Consider the following 18,273-nt stretch of genomic DNA (forward strand, 5'->3'; position numbering starts at 1 on the left):
TGTAGAGTTGAGCACACAGTTTCAGAGAGACTGATTCTCCTGCCCAAAGTCACACAGTTACTATGTGACTGAGTAAAATGTTCCCCTGCATTTTCACTCTTCATCTGAATGGTTAGTCTTGTGGCTTTCTGTGGGACCCTGTTGCAATTCTCACCTTCCATGGGCTATAGTCATTCTTGAATTCATTCATCTGGTGAATATATCTTGAGTGCACTGTGCTGGGTCTTGCAGTGCAACAGTGAACAACACAACTCAAGTCAAGGTTTCCCTGGGATGAGCAACCTCAGATTGATGTCAATACTGGATAACAATTGCTTTTTTTTTTTTTTTTTTGAACAAATCCACACTCTTTTTTATTTACTTTTCAATAAGTTTAAATCCTTGAAGGGTACAGCATCACATGGATTCTGTGTCCAATGGCCTTAGAAGGAAGGTTGCTTCAGACTTTGGCATGAACCATGCCACTGTTTCCATGAGCGTGAGTTCTTTCCCCAAATTACTCTGGTTTTGTTAGATTTTCCACCAGGAGTTACTGTGTTGTCCTTTGCTTTGTACACATAAGGAAATCTCTTGCCAAGATAGAATTCAGTTTCATCTCAAGTATATACACCTTCAATTTTCAGGAGAGCTGTGTGCTCCCTCTGGTTCCATACCCCACATATAGCCAGCAGAAATGCCCTTGGACCACAGCCTTCCAGACATATTTGTCATTTTAGAAGTTCTGGTCCCAGGAGCCTTCAATAACAATTGTTAATGTGGTGTCTTTAAGGCCTTCCTGCTTGTTTGCTGGCACAAAAAATTTCCATTTTGGAAAGATGCTACTTCACTGGCTTGATTAAGTTTGTTCAAGAGTTTTCTTATTGTTTGTGATTTTGCAGTGCATTATGCAGAGAGCAGTGGTGTGATTTTTTTTAAAACCACTTTGTTGAGGTATAAATGACATGTAAAAAGCTGTACATATTTAATGTATACAACTCAATGAGTTTGGTGATAGATATAAACCCATGAAACCATCACCACTGTGAACGCCAAAAAGACATCCATCACGTCCCAAAGTCTCTTTCCATCTCTTTTATTATAATATCGTGTATATGTGTGGTAAGAAACATAAGATCTATCTTCTCAGCAAATTTTAAGTATCCAATACAGTACTGAGATCTATAGGCACTATGCTATATAGTATCTAGTCAAAGAGTATAGAGTTTCAATTATGTAGTATAAGTAACTTCTGGAGATCTATACAGCATGTGATTTCCACATGATAATAAAAGCTATTCCCAAATGCATTTTTTTCTCTCTCTCTGTCTCTCTTATTTCCTCATCTAAGAATCAGAGACAAGACCATCAGTCACTAATTCCACTAAATTATATCATTCCCCACTCCATGCTTTTAAAATACGAATTCTGGGTTGATTAGTCCACTAGATTACCAACACTTCAGTGTGAGTTCTGTTCTACATCGTTCAATTTATGGCAGCAAGTGTCAGCAGAGCCTGAACATATTAGCTGCTTAAGAACAAAAAGAGACATGGATAGGGAGGAAAAAGCGAAAGAAATGTAGGCAAAATGTCAGGGTTCATTTGCATCTCAATGCAGCAGAGAAAGAAATCAAGATGAGAGAGGTCATGAGTCCACCTTTGCATCGTTTCCCTCCTCCACTCCACACTGTAGGACCAGAGGAGTGAAGGTAAAGCGCTTGAGTTTGACCTGTTTTTCCCAGCTTATGGGCACAACCTAATAAACACCACCAAATGAACTGACTTTCATCATTGGCAAGATGCAATGGGGCAACACCTTTAAGATTCATCATTGAATTAAGAGTTAAGTGGAATCCTCCCTACCTGCTCCATTGTTTTATTTTTACTAAGTAAAATACTAACTTTATTGATTTTTCTTTATATTTTTTATTGTATATAAAGTAAAAAGAAGCAATGTTTGGACATCAGATGAGGCAGAAAACACAGATACAGCAATCATTGATCTAGGCAATGGATAAAGGCATAACTTTTTCCAGATCAAACAGATCAGCCAGAATACACACCCATGGAGAAGTTAATCGATAAGATCAATGGACAACTCTGAAGGTTACAAGAAACAATGAGTTATTGAGGGCAAATAAAGGCATTGCCATAGACTTTTGTTTTGAAAACATCCATTCAATTTATTGAAGGACAGATTCATCTACCTTTCTACGTGTTGTGATAAAGATGACCTTGAGAGAGGTCAAGAAATCTTAGCTCTAATGGTATGTACTGGGGAGATTCTTTGTCCCTGTCCACTGCAGATCTTTTTATATTAGGATTTCTAATTAGAAATGGCAAAGCAAGATGAATGACTTTTATTCCTTGGGCTAAATAGACTGTACAGGTATATGTGTGTGAATATATAATTGTAACACTCTATGTGTACACAGAAAGTATTATTTGTCATTGTTACTATAATTATTTATTGCAATACCTTCTGTTAACTTGGCTAAGATAAAAGTTGTGAAACTAACTGAACTGTACAATTTCCCTTGAAATCATGAGACTCATTGCTCATTCTCAGATTAGACACATATTGGTGGTAAGCAAAGAAAGCTTCCAGAATGCTGAACAGGACTGCCTTTTCTAGAACAAGGCCTGGGGCAGAAGTCATCTCCTAGTCAACACAGGCCAGATCCTGCTTCCAAGCATGTTTTATTTATTCCAGCTGTTGTTTTAGAACATTTGTGCATATTTAAATATTTAAATATCGGTAGTATTCCCACAAAACCCTGGATATTTATCTCCTCTTGAAAATCTGGATCCGACCACAGGTGGTCTCACATTCCCACATGGTCACCACTGGTTCAAGCCAAACAGATTTTTTTGTTTGTTTTTTTTTTTTTTGCTGTGGTTCCCACCCTGCCCCTGTTCATTCACTTGACTGCCGTGTAAGAATGTAAGTTTGTGACCCTTTGGGTAGGGGTTGGACTTCAGCTCCACAAATTCAACAACTTGAATCAAATTCACACAAGGTTGACTCAAGCACAAAACATCTGTATTTCAGTATACAAAGAGCCTACCTGATGAATAAAATGCCTATCTGCTAACCTACCATAAGAAGTATTGACCAAATTATTCTCCTCAAGGGATCAGTGTGTTCTCTCCCAAGCATCCATGTCTATAAAAGAATCAAGCAGACAATGTTTGGTGACCCAGTAATTGATGCAAATAAGTGGTTAGATCATCTTAAAGACAAGCTGTCATATTAAGATGCACCATCTCCTTCCAAGATGCCCACCAACGGTGTGTTCCTCCTTGGGCCATTTGCTCAGGAACTGAATTTTAAGATTTTTTTTTTAACAGCCCCCAAATCTATGAAGATGGCTCAACATAGGTTGGTGGTTCACTGCCCTTCTGTTCCCAACCACACCATCACTAACATACACGCATACTTCAGTGAGAGCACCTCACTTTTTTTACATTCTTTCTTATTTATGTTAAATAGTAAAATAATAATCATGGCAAATTTTAATGAAGATGAGAAGTAAAGAAAAATGTTTTCAAAATGCAGACGGTGATATCTTAAGGAGGTTTAATCCTTTTACATTGAAGTATAGCTGATTTACAACATTGTGTTAGCTTCAGGTATGCAGCATAGTGACTCTTCTTTGTTTCAGATTATATTTGATTATACGCTATTACAAGATATTGAATATAAGACCCTGTGCCATACAGTAAATCCTTGTTGCTTATCTATTTTATATATAGCAGTCTGTATCTGTTAATCCCATACTCCTAATTTGTCTGTTGCCACTTTTGGTAGCTATAAGTTAGTTTTCTGTGTCTGTGAGTCTATCTCTGTTTTGTATATAGATTCATCTGTATTATTTTGTAGACTCCACATATAAGTAATATCATATAGTATTTGTCTTTCTCCAGACACTTCCATTCCCTGAGTTGTCTTTTCATTTTGCCAGTCATTTCCTTTGCTGTACAAAAGCTTTTAAGTTTGATTAGGCCCTGTTTGTTTATTTTTGCTTTTATTTCTTTTGTGTTGGGAGACTGATTGAAGAAAATATTTTTATGATTTATGTTCAAGAATATTTTGTCTATGTTCTCCTCTAGGAGTTTTATGGTGTCGTGTCTTATATTTAGGTCTTTAGACCGTCTTGAGTTTATTGTTTTATATTGTGTGAAGGAATGTTCTAATTTCATTGATTTACATGTAGCTGCCCAGCTTTCCCAGCACCACTTGTTACAGAGACTGTCTTTTCTCCATTGTACGTTCTTGCCTCCTTTGTTGTAGATTAGTTGACCGTAGGTGTGTGGCCCAGACGAAGAGAATGGACTTGAGGACACGGGGTGGGGAGGGTAAGCTGGGATGAAGTAAGAGAGTGGCATTGACATGTATACACTACCAAATGTAAAATATACACTACCAGATGTAAAATAGATAGCTAGTGGGAAGCAGCCGCACAGCACAGGGAGATCAGCTCTGTGTTTTGTCACCACCTAGAGGGGTGGGATGGGGAGGGTGGGAGGGAGACGCAAGAGGGAGGGGATATGGGGATATATGTATATGTATAGCTGATTCACTTTATTATACAGCAGAAACTAACAGACCATTATAAAGCAATTATACTCCAATAAAGATGTTTAAAAAAAAGAATAAAAATAAATAAATACACTATTGTATATATGAATAATATATATTTACTCAACATGAAGAAATAGTATTTTCAATGTCTTTATCAAAACTCAGTCTGTATTTAAAGCCAAAATCTTATGTCTTGTAGAAAAGGTGCAAAATAACAAAGGAATATTTCTCTCTCAACTATGGGTAATATAAAGCTTTCCTGGAATTCAGTTTGACTTTCTTGGAAAAAAAATTTTTAATAGAGTTAATAATTTGTTTAAAGTGGAAATGTGTGCATTTCTTCTCTGGCAGCAATAAATTAATTCCTTGATATATAAAAAAAGAATATTATCATTTATATAATGGGTGGTCTGGATAAGGAAAACCTAGAGATACACACATATAAACAAAAGCCCAGCTTCATTTTTCTGGCTTTTATCTAATTTGAAATATTCCAAGTGGTAGAATTTCTCTCCATTCTCCTGAGAGCCTTTCTATTAGTCAAATATTTCTAATTATCAGGAAGCATTTCCTGACATTCTGTCTAAATTTTTATCTTTCTTGTGGCATTATATAATTTAGTTAACTGTATTATCCTGTTAGCAGATGAAAAATATCTATCTTGTTACCCATTTTCTTATTACTGCAGCATGACTATGAGGATCTAAAGCAAACGGGAAGTGAAGTGACTATTGTTTTCTTTTATTTCCTTCTTCTGTCCCATTGATACAGAGAGTCAGATCAATAGAAAACAGAATACAGGGTGATTATGTGCCACTGCACAATTGGTCACTGTCACTATCTACGTATGAAGGGGAAGCATGTTCTCCTAGGAAGGTTGTTTTCTCCCTCAAGAAGCAAGATATTTGGTAATCTGTTTTTGTTTGTCTGAGTTTCTCCTGCTGGCTATTAGTAACTGCTATAGGGGAGGAACAAAGAGAGAAAATTGTAAGAATCAGTCTTAAGATTCTGAAATTAACAGCAAAAAATGTATTCCATATTGTTTGCGTGTAATACTAACCTAAAATTCGCTCAGACATGAGTAAAGTGTTAGGCTCTGAAAAGACAGAAGTAAGCTACAAGTCCTTTTGTTAAGATGAATGGGAGAGAAAAAATCCCACTGATTGAGTCACATGGGCTGTTTCTGTAGCAGGTGCCTGAAGCAAGTATTTTCCAAAGGATGGCTGATAAAAACAGGAGATGGGAAAATCAATACTTTGGGCCAATAGTGGTCACAATTCACTAAGACAGCAAGCTTGGGAAAAGCCAAGGAAAAATATGCCTTTCCTCTGAAGCATCTGAATCAAAGTTCCCCAGGTGTCTGTCTTCTCTCTTAAGTCACTGGGTCTCCATAGTCTTTGACACCCTAATAACTAGAGTCAGCATCACTAAATGCCCTTCTGGGCATATTTCACTTGGTGAAACAATAAACAGTCATATGAAAAATCTTAAAAACTCAAGGTCCGCATGCGCCAGAACCCCCGGGCTGTTTTATACTAGCCCACCCTCCACCTTACTCTCCATATTTAAACATGCCCCTTTTCTTAAAGTACAGAAACTTGTTTCAAGATATTCATAGTAGTATTTACTGGGACTACATTGATTTAAGACTACCCATAGTCTTGAATTTTAAGGGTTATTACATTTTAACTTAATAAAAATTGCATTGAGTGCATCTTAAAAGCTACTTGAATGCATGTTCTGTCTGTTATATTAATTCATTTAACCTCATCACAAATTCAGAGAAAACGACTTAGTTCATGGTATGAGATGACAAACCAGGACAACTCTTGGGAGGGAGAACTCTGTCAGTATCTCTTCCCAAGCCCAGGAGATGATGAATCTGGGGTCACAGTATCACTGACAATATTTGGTGTGAAAAACAAAGCATGGCAAATGCACTGGATAATGACAATAGAAGTGCTTCTGTGACAGGTTGCAGGAGTCTTACGAGCTGTATCAGAGACTTGGAATACTAAGGACCACATCTGAAAAGGAAAGCCCAGGCCAGTTTTGTGTTTCCCTTGGTAATCAGCACTAAAGACCTCTGAAAAGTATTAAGCCTAGTGGGCTTAAATTAACGTTCCAAGTCTCTCTAATCTCCTATCTGCCCACTGCCTTTTTTTGGCACATCAAATAATAAGGATAATTCCTTTTAAACTGTTTCTGGACAGCATTTCCCTCCTTGATAACAATGTACCCTGCTCAATGAGCACTACAGACTTCAGAACTTTGTAATCTACAAAAGGCAGAATCGTCTCCACCAAATGCAGAAATCTGATAAGGCAGTGGGGGAAGACTTAGTGCCCTTGAGTTTGCTCTAGGGCCAAACCCACCAGTGTGGACTCTCCTTCCATGTCCAGCCAGGGCAGTTCCGGAGACCTGAGACGTGGGCCTCCAGTTAGGGGAAGCCTGAGGGGCTGGTCCGGCAGACTCTCCCTGGGAGGGCCACCTAGCACCATGTGGCACATCAATCGCAAAGCCACTAGGGGGTTCTCCAGAGTGGCCAGACTGCCAGTAGGGACAGAACAAGAACTTTAGAGGAAGCCCAACCCTGGGTTTGGAGGGACCACACTTTCAAAGTTCTCAAATGATTGCCAGCATCTGCAGGATGTCCCAGTGTCCATCTCCTCTCTCTCATGGTCTAATTTTCTTCCTGGGACACTTTTCCTGGCATTCTAGATTCTTAAATCAAGGACATTCAGTAAATCATACAGGCCTGCCCAGTAGCTTTTTAGAGCTGATGTTGCTAAATCCTTTCTCTCTTGGTGTACAACTCTTCCATCTTCCAAGGGTTATGCCTAAGGTCTCCAATCTCTTGGTGACACCATAACCAATGAAACATTTCATAAAGTCATCTCACTCAACTCAATGTTTCATTTTTTAGGAAAGAAATTGGTGTAATGTGATTAGATAAGCAGAACTTTCATCCTTGTCTTATGAGGAAATGATGTCACCCTTTTGAAAGGAAACATCAAAGAAGCAACCAACAAAGGCCAGCAAGCGGGTGAGAACCATTGTCTCTCTAGGCAGGAACAATTTTGTATTGTTAGAGACTTCTTTCTCTTGGTAATTCTCCTCTGGATTTTCTCTCTGCTGCCCGCACACCAATCTTTCATCCCCTTTCCTCATCCCACCCTGCATTTGGTGGCAAAGGTCAACCACATCCATAAAAACATGACACAAGTGTTTCTAAAACAAAATCTTTTCTAGCTTAGCCGTGACTGCTACTAGAACAATCCAAAATGTGAAAGGGCTGCCCATCCTAATGATTTGGAAAATCCAATTCAAAAAGAAACTTTGTCCTGGAGAAACATGAAATGTATCCACTGAAAACAAATTAAGCTCTTTCACTGGTAAAAATAAAACGGATCCAGGCAAATCAAAGTACCTCTTGTTACAGAGATTGTTATGTCTGCTTGGTCGAATGTTGGACTGACACCCTCTACCAAGTTTAATTGCCTCCGTAGCATTCTATTTGGTGTTGGGTTTCCTGTTTGTCTAATCAAGGCATCAAAGTACACCCTGTGCTCTTCTTACAGGGCATATCCTGCTTCACCCACTAGCTGTCAAGATTTGGGAAAAGGTCAACTAAGCTTATCTAAACACCTACTACGAATCAGAAAATTTTGAATGCCTATCTTTACTCAAAGATAACATAAATCAAAGTGCATACTTATTATAAAATAGCTTGGTCTGCTTAATAATCTTGCCCAAAGAATTCACCATTTCAATAATAATATTAATATACTTATGACCTCTTTATTAACGTTTTATAGATTAGAAAGTGTGTGTACATATATAACTTTATTCACTTTTAAAACAGAATTTGGAACTAGGTAATATTATTTTTCTTGTTTTATTATGGATGAGGAAATTGTTGTTCAAACAATGTACATGATCGGGCTCACAAATGTATAGCCAAAGTAGTAACCAAAGTTTCCATTATACCACATTACCTCCCATGAATTCTTAGACTGAAGAATGGATAGTTCATGAACTTGTAATTAGTGATTAAACACCAGAGGAAGAGATAGGCTCCTGATATTGTAACTGAAGCTTGATCCCTCCCCTTTCTTTCCAGAGCAGTACAGCATCAAGACAGACTGGGACCTGGGACCCTTTGTTGCGGTGCTTGCTCCTGGACACACCTCTCCTCAAGCAACAAAATACAAAGAAACTAAAAGGGACTAAAAATAACTGTGCGCATGCACAGCTGGGGCAAATTATGGAAAAAAGAAACAAAAAAGACCAAAAAGACCAACTGACACTTCTAAAGAGCAGGGAGCAAAAGCAGGTTCTGCGCATGCCCACTGCCCTCAACACCACCAAAAGGGTGGGCAAGCCACCCCTCCAGCCTGACCCCTGGACACACCTCTACCCTCACGCCATGTAAGGAACCAGCTCGGCTCACCCCTCCCCTCCCCCACCCCAGCGAGCAAGTAAGCGAGGGAAACTCTTACTTGTTCTCCCTCCCGGCTGCTGCAGCAGGGGCCCCAATAAACCCTTGCCTGAATTTCTTGTCTGCCCTCTGATCAATTTCTATTGATTAAGGAGGCTAAGAACCCTGGTGGGTAACAGCATCATATCCTACCCTAGTCATCCTGAGCTGATTAGTGTGGCACCAAATGATGACCCCAAGTTACATGGAGAGCCCAAATTTGCTATCCCCACTCTGAATAGTTTCATGGCATGAAAGACCAAGGAACATCACAATGGTACATACAAAATCTCAGATTATGGTAGACGAGGACAGAAGGGAGATTCTTGACCTCGCCATCTCTTTGTTTTGTTGCTAAAAGTTTAACAGCTATAGAATTTCAGGGCATTCGATGATGGGATTAGAGAGTATCATCTTTAATTTTTTTTGAATGATATTATTCTTCTGCCCTTGAAGCTGCATGTGTCAGAGGGCAAGATATCCTGATTGGTCCTGGGATTGTTAAACCAAGGCACTGTGCATCTACTCCTTAGTTCAATTACAGAAGAACATAGCTGGTGCACCCTTTGTAAAAACACAGTTTTCTGATACAGGGTAAAGGCATAGCAATCTCTTATTAGAATTTAAACTCTATGAGGACAGGGATATTTTTCTGCTTTGTTCACTGCTATTTCCTTATTGCCTATAAAAGTACCTGATACATCATAAGGATTGAATAGGTAATATTTGGATGGAGAATCTATATATATTTAAACACCAACACTTTCTCAGCTATGACCATCCTAACCTTAAGGGGGATGGTGTGGTGGAGACTTATTATAGGCTCTAGTACTCATCTCCCTCATTCCTCCCTGTAACAAGACCCTTAATTTTTATCTGGGTGAATGGCTATTTAGAAGAAATATTGAATTTCTCCCTCTCCCTGTCAGCTAGGCATTGCCCTGTGGCTGGGTTCTGATGCATAAGGGGAATCTCTTGTCCAAGTTAAGGCGGGTACCCTTACCTCCTTCCTGCTGACTGGGTTGTCTCTGTGATGGCTGGGATGCCAGAGGCCATGATGTAGGAGGCTTCTGTTGAGGATGGAGGAGCAATTCCATGGATACAGTTGGGAACCCTGACAACCACAGCACTAGTACCAGACGTCTTTTACACAAGAAGTAAATAAAACTCAGTCTTGCATAAGCCACTGCTATTTTCGGTTTTCTGTCACTCACAGTCAGAACTAATCTTAATGGATACAAATGCACTGTCATACATAGTATTAGTGAAAGAGAAATAAATATCTTTTCAGAATACATTTATAAAGTTATCTAACCATTGGCTTAACACATCACGTTTATTTATATAGTCTTAGTTTTGTGTTTCCTGAAAATGAATGGTATGATGTGTTGCTCTGGCTTGTAATCAACGCTGATGTTTTTATTTTTATATTTTTTTATACAGCAGGTTCCTATTAGTCATCAATTTTATACAAATCAGTGTATACATGTCAGTCCCAATCGCCCAATTCATCACACCACCACCACCACCACCACCCCTGCTGCTTTCCCCCCTTTGTACCAAATTCATTGATTAGCTCTAGTAGTTTTCTGGTGGCATCTTTAGGATTCTCTATGTATAGTATCCTGTCATCTGCAAACAGTGACAGTTTTACTTCTTCTTTTCCAATTTGGATTCCTATTATTTCTTTTTCTTCACTGATTGCTGTGGCTAGGACTTCCAAAACTATGTTGAATAATAGTGGTGAGAGTGGACATCCTTGTGTTGCTCCTGATCTTAGGGGAAATGCTTTCAGTTTTTCACCATTGAGAATGATGTTTGCTGTGGGTTTGTCGTATATGGGCTTTCTTAGGTTGAGATAGGTTCCCTCTATGCCCATTTTCTGGAGAGGTTTTATCATAAATGGGCGTTGAATTTTGTCAAAAGCTTTTTCTGCATCTATTGAGATGATCATATGGTTTTGTTCTTCAATTTGTTAATATGGTGTATCACATTGATTGATTTGCATATATTGAAGAATCCTTGCATCCCTGGGATAAATCCCACTTGATCATGGTGTATGATCCTTTTAATGTGTTGTTGGATTTTGTTTGCTAGTATTTTGTGGAGGATTTTTGCATCTATATTCATCGGTGATATTGGTCTGTAATTTTCCATTTTTGTAGTATCTTTGTCTGGTTTTGGTATCATGGTGTTGGTGGCCTCATTGAATGAGTTTGGGATTGTTCCCTCCTCTACAATTTTTTGGAAGAGTTTGAGAAGGGTGAGTGTTAGCTCTTCTCTAAACATTTGATAGCATTCACCTGTGAAGCCATCTGGTCCTGGACTTTTGTTTGTTGGAAGATTTTTAATCACAGTTTCAATTTCATTACTTGTGATTGGTCTGTTCATATTTTCTATTTCTTCCTGGTTCAGTCTTGGAAGGTTATACCTTTCTAAGAATTTGTCCATTTCTTCCAGGTTGTCCGTTTTATTGGCATAGAGTTGCTTGTAGTGGTCCCTTATGATGTTTTGTATTTCTGCGGTGTCTGTTGTAACTTCTCCTTTTTCTTTTCTAATTTTATTGAGTCCTCTCCCTCTTTTCCGTGATGAGTCTGGCTAATGGTTTATCAATTTTATTTAGCTTCTCAAAGAACCAGCTTTTAGTTTTATTCATCTTTGCTATTGTTTTCTCTGTTTCTATTTCATTTATTTCTGCTCTGATCTTTATGATTTCTTTCCTTCTGCTAACTTTGGGTTTTGTTTGTTCTTCTTTCTCTAGTTCCTTTAGGTGTAAGGTTCGATTGTTTATTTGAGATTTTTCTTGTTTCTTGAGGTAGGCTTCTATAGCTATAAACTTCCCTCTTAGAACTGCTTTTACTGCATCCCATAGGTTTTGGGTCATCGTGTTTTCATTGTCATTTGTCTCTAGGTATTTTTTGATTTCCTCTTTGATTTCTTCAGTGATCTCTTGGTTATTTACTAACGTAATGTTTAGCCTACATGTGTTTGTGATTTTTACATTTTTTCCCCTGTAATTCATTTCTAATCTCATAGCATTGTGGTTAAAATGATGCTTGATATGATTTCAATTTTCTTAAATTTATTGAGGCTTGATTTGTGACCCAAGATGTGATCTATCCTGGAGAATGTTCCATGGGCACTTGAGAATAAAGTGTAATGTGCTGTTTTGGGAGGGAATGTCCTATAAATATCAATTAAATCTATCTGGTCTACTGTGTCATTTAAAGCCTGTGTTTCCTTATTTATTTTCGTTTTGGAAGATCTCTCCATTCGTGTAAGTGAGGTGTTAAAGTCCCCCACTATTATTGTGTTACTGTCGATTTCCTTTTTTATAGCTGTTAGCAGTTGCCTTATGTATTGAGGTGCTCTTATGTTGGGTGCATATAAATTTATAATTGTTATATCTTCTTCTTGGATTGATCCCTTGACCATTATGTAGTGTCCTTCCTTGTCTCTTGTAACCTTCTTTATTTTAAAGTCTATTTTATCTGATATGAATATTGCTACTCCAGCTTTCTTTTGATTTCCATTTGCATGGAATATCTTTTTCCATCCCCTCACGTTCAGTGTGTTATGTGTCCCTAGGTCGGAAGTGGGACTCTTGTAGACAGCATATATATGGGTCTTGTTTTTGTATCCATTCAGCAAACCTGTGTCTTTTGGCTGAAGCATTTAATCCATTCATGTTTAAGGTAATTATCTTTATGCATGTTCCTATGACCATTTTCTTAATTGTTTTGGGTTTGTTTTTGTAGGTCCTTTTCTTCTCTTGTGTTTCCCACTTAGAGAAGTTCCTTTAGCATTTGTTGTAGAGCTGGTTTGGTGGTGCTGAATTCTCTTAGCTTTTGCTTGTCTGTAAAGCTTTTGAGTTCTCCATCGAATCTGAATGAGATTCTTGCTGGGTAGAGTAATCTTGGTTTTAGGGTCTTACCTTTCATCAGTTTAAGTATATCATGCCACTCCCTTCTGGCTTGTAGACTTTCTGCTGAGAAATCAGCTGTTAACCTTATGGGAGTTCCCTTGTATGTTATTTGTCATTTTTCCCTTGCACTTTCAATAATTTTTCTTTGTCTTTAATTTTTGCCAAGTTGGTTACTATGTGTCTCAGCATGTTTCTCCTTGGGTTTATCCTGTATGGGACTCTCTGCACTTCCTGGATTGGGTGGTTATTTCCTTTCCCATGTTAGGGAAGTTTTCGACTATAATCTCTTCAAATATTTTCTCTGGTCCTTTGTCTCTCTCTTCTCCTTCTGAGACTCCTACAATGCAAATGTTGTTGCATTTAATGTTGTCCCAGAGTTCTCTTAGGCGGTCTTCATTTCTTTTCATTCTTTCTTCTTTATTCTGTTCCACAGCAGTGAATTCCACCATTCTGTCTTCCAGGTCACTTATCTGTTCTTCTGCCTCAGTTATTCTGCTATTGATTCCTTCTAGTGTAGTTTTCATTTCAGTTATTATATTGTCCATATCTGTTTGTTTGTTCTTTAATTCTTCTAGGTCTTTGTTAAACATTTCTTGCATCTTCTCGATCTTTGCCTCCATTGTTTTTCTGAGGTCCTGGATCATCTTCACTATCATTATGCTGAATTATTTTTCTGGAAGGTTGCCTATCTCCACTTGCACATCCTTCTACTCTACGATCTTGGTTCTATATCCAATGTTGATGTATTTTAAGAAACCCAATTCCTCAACTGTGTTGCATGGTAGAGTTTCAGAAGAAACATCTGCACACCATGTTTCTTGCTGTCATCAATACTTAGTACATGGAACCTGTAGGGAGGGGATTATTGAAGATGAAGAAGAATCTTGACATCTCAGCACTTTCTCAGTCTGGTTTCTGCATCACAGCTTTACTCCTTGGTTTGAAGCAAATTCTCAAAAAACAAACAAACAAAAAAGACCTACAAAATTTCAAAGGTGTGGCAAAGCATCAGGCCAAACACAGAGTAATTACTTTCCCACTAACATAATGTACTTTCTGTGAGGAAACTAATTCCTACGTATGACTTCAAATACACCTCTACCCTAGTGATTCCATATTGTATTTTTACTTAACTTTTTCTTAAACAATACTTTCTTGATGTACTTTGTGTTAATTCTTAAAGCTAATATTTAATCAAAATTCATTTTATTTATTTATTTATTTATTTATTTATTGCGGTACGTGGGCCTCTCACTGTTGTGGCCTCTCCCATTGTGGAGAACAGGCTCCGGACGCGCAGACTCAGTGGCCATGGCTCACAGGCCCAGCTGCTCCGCAGCATGTGGGATCTTCCCGGACTGGGGCACAAACCTGTGTCCTCTGCATCGGCAGGCAGACTGTCAACCACAGTGTCACTAGGGAAGCCCCATTTTATTTATTTTTTATTAAACAAAAATTTCCATAATAAGTTTTTACTGTCAGCACCATTCACAATAATTTTTATCCCAATCCCAAAAGGGTTTCTTGCCATCACTATCTCTTTCTTATTAAGAATTACTGCTTTCTGACAAATACCATATATCACTTACATGTGGAATCTAAAATATGACACAAAGGAACTTATCCATGAAACAGAAACACTCACAGACATAGAGAACAGACTTGTGGTTGCTAAGGGGGAGGAGAGGTGGGGATGGGATGAATTGGGAGTTTGGGATTAGCTGAGGCAACTATTATATATAGAATAGACAAACAACAAGGTCTGACTGTATAGCACAGGGAACTATAGTCAATATCATGTGATAAACCATAATGGAAAAGAATATAAAAAAGAATGTATGTATATATTTATATATATATAAATAATAAATATATTCATTATTAAATATATATTTATATATTATTAAATATATTTATTTATATACATAAATAACTGAATCACTTTGCTGTATAGCAAAAATTAATACATTTTTAAATCAATTATACTTCAATATAATAAAATTTGAAAAGAATGGGAACAAATTAATGACTTCTTGGTCTTATATTCAACTGTATCTTGGATATCCCATAAGTTTTTCAAGCTTAGCATTTTCCTATTTGAAGATAACATATTCAGACCCCCTCCACACTTGTTCCCGCTCCTCTGTTTCTCATGTTGTTGAAGACACTATAGTAGTCTTAGTGGCCTGAGCCAGAAACTTGGGTGTTATCCAGAACTTTATGTTCTATATTCATTTGGTCACCAGCTCATCAATGTCAACTCACAACCTTGCCTTTCATTCTTTTGGTCACTACCTTATTTAATTTTTCATCCCTTCTTGCATGAATGTTATCCAGAGTCTTCAAACTCTGCTTCCAATCTCATCCCACTTCAGCTTACCCTCTGCCCTGCAATCACAGAACTCTGACTGCAGTGGAAACCTAGACAGCTAACCTCTTAAGCCCTGAGCTGAGCAAGTCTGAGCAGAGGATCTGAGCACTGCCTGGCTCTTTGGCTTCATCTACCAGCCTTCCTTTGAATCCTACACTTCTGTCTTTGCAGAGTCTGCAGTTTATGACAGATTGGGGCATGGGCTTTGAGCTTAGCCTTGCATTCACCTCCATAGTCTCATTTTCCTCCAGGCAGCCTTTAAAACTTAGCAGAACTGCATGCTCTGGAACACTCTCTTGACCCCCGACCTTGGCTAAGGGTCAAGTCTTACCCTGTGGAATCTATTCGACTAGATTATGAGCAATCTAATAGCAGAGACTATCCTCTGCCTCTATCTCCAGTACCAAGTATGGAAATTCACATCTAGTGGGTTCTTAGAAGTGAGTTGCTCGGGGCTTCCCTGGTGGCGCAGTGGTTGAGAGTCCGTCTGCCGATGCAGGGGATACGGGTTCGTGCCCTGGTCTGGGAAGATCCCACATGCTGCAGAGTGGCTGGGCCCGTGAGCCATGGCCGCTGAGCCTGCGCCTCCGGAGCCTGTGCTCCACAACGGGTGAGGCCACAACAGTGAGAGGCTCACACACACAAAAAAAAGTCAGTTGCTTGAATGAGTGTGTAAACCTCCATTTGAATCACCCAGGCCCCTTAACAAAGAGCCATGGATTTTCAGAATAGTCTTGTTTCTCTCCATTCTCTACCTATTTTTCAAACTGCATTTTTCCTGCTGTAGGAAAAAATGGTAAATTCACGTGGACTAACTCATTTCTATAGAGTAGTTTATTTTTTTAAACATATCTTCAAGTTCTACCTGACTTAGTTTTCTTCAAAACATGGAATCAAAGCAACAATTCAACAAGGTTCATTTACATCTTTATTTTATTTTGTTTCTAGAACTTCTGGCTTTGTGTGCAGACAATTCACAGACGATTAAAAGCCTATGATAACTGAACATTAGAGAATTTATCTCTTATGAGGCAATCATGCTTGGCATGGCCAAAATTGTAATGGTTGGTCACGTACTTACGATCTAAAGGAGAAGTAGACCATGACTAATCCTGTCTTGGGATGAAGGTTAAGGAGAATAAGAAGGAAATTTATACTGAGTATCTACTGTGTGTCAAATGCTGTGTGGAGGTTCACAGCGTTAAATTAAATCCTCACAGACAACCTATGAAGTAGGTATGATTATCACAGTGGGACAAACAAACCAAACACAATGAGATAGAGACAAAGGGTAGTCTCAGCTGTGAAAACAGACCCACACTGTTTCCAGCACCCCAGACCACAAGTGTGTCATTATCACCCATGGGGACCCCTGGCATGAAAACATGAGTGTATGCTTCAGGTTGAAAGTGTTCACAAATCTGTTTTTCTTTAATTCCACTAGCTAATGACTTGCTTGAATTTAATCATGTAGTTTTTGAAAAAAATAAACTTTTTATTTCAGAAGAATTTTATAAATATTTCTAGGAAAATTATAAAGCTAGTACAGAGAATTCTCATATACATTTTGCTTAGTTTCTTCTAGTATTAACTTCTTATATTAGTGAGATACATGTGTCACAATGAAAGAACCAATATTGATACATTATTGTTAACAAGTCAACACATTATTCAGATCTCCTTAGTTTTTATCTGATGTTCTTTTTCTGTCCTGGGCTCGCATCCAGTACAGTACATCACACTTAGTTATCATGGCTCCTCAGGCTCCTCTCGGTCATGGCGATTTCTCAGATTTTCCATGATTTGATGACCTTAACAATACTGGTCAGGTACTTTGTGTTTGTCTGATGTTTTCCACACAGCTTTTTCATCAGCAAAACAAAAGGATTGAACTGAACAGTGAGATAAACAACTCTGATTTTCCCCAACACTTGTGCTATGATCTCCTTTGGAGGTTACATGAACTCTCTGAGGGACCTACATGAAACATGAAAGAGAAACAAATTCCATACTAGGGACTCTTGCAGTTTGGATCAGTAGAGACATATTTCAGACAGAGCCTGAGCAAGGTAATACGAGCAGTCCTGAACCATTTCCTTTCAAATATATTAGGGCAATGACACATGCACAGAAATAAACATAAGTTAATATCTCATAGCTGTTATCAATTCAAAAATACACCTGGGCTTTTAATACCTTTCTTCCCCACCTCCTTTTTTACAGCATGTCTTTAATGTTATTGAATTTTAATGGATAATTACTGAGAGGGAGAACTCTTTTAATGTTCAACTGTTCCCAGTCTCAAGCAATTCATAATTTTTAAGCACTGGCAATTGCATTTTGGATTCAAAATCTCCAGAGGGGAGTGTTGGTAAAGACAGAGCTGAAATAAATGTTAAGAGAATGTGGTGATAAACTTGAATCCTCCTTATCCTAAGGGTTTTTAGGACCCTATTGACTACTGACTAGAACTCAAGGAAGGAATTAAGTGGACAGGTGTCACATATGCTAGTGAAACTTAGCTACCCTGCTAAATGATAGAAAACTGGCTGTCAATAAATGTTTGCTGAATTGAATTGAGCTAAAAGGGAGAAGAGACAACTGCAATGACAATATTGCTAACAATCATAATAAATAATGAAGATAAGGCAACCACTTATAGAATATGTACTTGGTCTGGGTTCTTTCCAAGCATGGTTTTATTTAATCCTCATGAAAATCCTATGTGTCAAGCACTGTCATTATTCTCATTTTAAGATGAAGAAGTAGAGGCTGAGAGAAATGACTTGTCCAAGGTCACCCAACCAGGAACGGGTGAAGCTGTCTGAAAGTTGCTTTCCTCCCCAGAGCAACATTCCTTACTTCCTTGGTCAAAGGGAACAAGCTAAGGGTAAGGGGAGGCTCCTTGGGAAATCTCACAGCTCAGAGATAAAT

General features: G+C 38.3%; 1 pseudogene; it reads right to left on the reverse strand.

Moving 5' to 3' along the window:
• Positions 1-373: 373 nt before the first annotated feature.
• LOC136121061 (large ribosomal subunit protein eL33 pseudogene) lies at positions 374-702 on the reverse strand (annotated as a pseudogene).
• Positions 703-18,273: the final 17,571 nt, after the last annotated feature.

This window comes from Phocoena phocoena, chromosome 3, assembly GCF_963924675.1.
Source record: "Phocoena phocoena chromosome 3, mPhoPho1.1, whole genome shotgun sequence".
In the NCBI taxonomy this organism is placed as follows: Eukaryota; Metazoa; Chordata; class Mammalia; order Artiodactyla; family Phocoenidae; genus Phocoena; species Phocoena phocoena.